Source organism: Triticum dicoccoides, chromosome 6A (assembly GCF_002162155.2).
Source record: "Triticum dicoccoides isolate Atlit2015 ecotype Zavitan chromosome 6A, WEW_v2.0, whole genome shotgun sequence".
NCBI classification, from domain to species: Eukaryota; Viridiplantae; Streptophyta; class Magnoliopsida; order Poales; family Poaceae; genus Triticum; species Triticum dicoccoides.
In genome coordinates, this window is record NC_041390.1 from 582,251,594 (window position 1) to 582,254,063 (window position 2,470).

The window sequence follows — 2,470 nt, forward strand, 5'->3', positions numbered from 1 at the left end:
GATCTTTATGTATTTGTGGAAATTGCCAGATTTGTATACCTCTACGAGTATCAACAAAAGTTCTTTATGGGAGGTAGTATGTTATATATAGCTATGAAATTTCAGGAACAAACTCAAATGAACCAGATAATATGAAATTTATAAGCCGCAAAATGAATAGTGGCAAAATCACTCGTGGTACATGATTCATATGATGTATATGTGATAGATCAATACGAAGGTAGCATCGTGTAAGCAGCACGCAACGAAGATTCTCTCGTGCCTACACCTGTCGGCAACGCGTAGCAAGTTAACCTATCATGTCGTGTCCGGATCATGGTAACAGTCGAGAGGGAACATTCGGTACTGCAGAATGGAGCACTGCTCTGCCTTTACCGTGTGATAATTTGATATGGAATCCGAGTACCTGGAGCTCTCCAGGCCATGAAACATGTGCATCACTCAGTGGGTTCCCTTGGCTTGCAAGAGTGTGTGGTTTCTGGCGATGGAAGAATAGATAAGAAGACGGAAAGATAAATATTCCCTGCGTGTCCACAACTTGTTGCCCACAGAGTGCATGCTCAAATGCATAAAGGCGTATATTCTTTGCCCTCTATAATTAAAGGCTTTTAGAATATTTTGGATGTTCATGGTCAAAGAATTAGGCCTCCTGCTTTCCCAGGGAATCGTGAAGGACGACTAAATATGATTCTTTCAAAAGAATCAATAATGGAAGGTGCCTCTGTGCGTAGCGTACTAAATACTGACGAAGATATCAGGGAAATTCAGGTCTTGACGCTTAAATAGCAGAGGAAGTTTTTCGTGACAAGAATCATAATGAGAGTTTGGCAAGGCGATACCAAAGTTAGACTGGCAGGAGAATAAGATACCATCAACTTTACTCTTCAGTCCCGAATATTATATATTTGCAGTAGATTACATATACCTCAGTTGCCATCTAACATCAGATTTCAAAGCGGATCAATCTTGCTGGCAGACTGTATCCCAGTACTCCATCCGTTCACAAATATAAGATGTTTTGGGCATTTCAATATGGACTACATACAGACTAAAATGAGTGAACAAACACACTACAACTTTTTTTTTGCGGGAAAACAAACACATTAAAACGTGTCTATATATATACATCGGACTCACAAAAAAGTTAAAACATCTTATATTTGTGAACAGAGGGAGTACCAATTATGGGGACAACGATAGTGGTGCACTGCCATTGCATCTTCGGACAAACTGTGGACAGTGAATCCTCTGAAGAAGGCTCTACTCAAATCCAAACATTAAAGAAGGTTCGTTGCTTCCTCGAGATGATTTGAGCCGTCCCTTTCTACGGCTTCATATATACTAGATGCTCTATGCAGAGAAGAACGACACGGTACTGAAGCAATAATCATGCTTGGGGAGTTCGATTAGTACCGGAAGTTGTGTGGTCTGACCGCTCGGTGTAGCTAAGCTACGAACCTCGAACCTGGAATGACGCGGGGGGTGGATGGGGAGGGGAGGAGGATAGGGCTCGGAGGTACGCACTCTCTTGGTCGGCGAGCCAGCGCAGTGCAGCTTCTCCTGCAACGGCGCCTCAGGGCCCGGGCGGCTGCGGCGGCGGCGGTTTTCCTCCTCGGCAGCGTCAGAAGATCTCCTGGTAGGTTTCGCGAAGTTTTTTTTTTTTTTTTTGAGAAAATGTGTCGGGTGATCCCGGGGAGGGGAAGGGGACTGGGCTGATCGGGCACAGTGTTTTTAGCGGTCATTGGGCCTAGTTTGTGCCATGTTTTTCCTGAGTGGCACCCTAGAGCGGGCCCATGTACGGGTCTGCGCCGTTTTAGAAACATATTTTAATTTCACAATTTTTGTAAAAAAATGATGTTAATCTATTTAAAGAGAACCCCAATATACATATGATTTCTGATTTCTAGCGTTAAAGATCTGATGCCCTCAGGTACGTCGGATCCCGTCCACACGCATGTCAATTAATCGTTGCAGCCTGCAGCATGGCAATTTTTCTATTAAACTTTTTACACTATATGGAAAAAAGTGGAAAATGGAAAATCTTACAAAACAGCATGAAATTTATCTGTTGCATGGAAAATCTGAAGGTTGGCTGGCAATGCTAAAAATCCGATGTCATATTTTCAGCATTTGCATTTAAATATGGCAAACAACCCATTGCCGAAAACAAAGAAAACCATGCTCATGCATACATTTTTATCACATATTTTCGAAATTAATGTACACAAAAATACATCTGTCCAACAGAAAAAGGTTTATGGATTAAAAAAGAGTATCCAGGCACGTGTGCATGAAATTTCATATAGTATGGGAAATGTTTAAAGTATAAAATGACAAGACAAAAAAACGTAAATTTGATAGAAAGTAAAAAAGAAATCTTTTTTGCAAAAAAAGGAATAAAATTAAAAGATTGAAAAAACAAAAATGTTGAAAGTAAAAATTGAATATAAAGTTAAAGGAACAAAAGAAA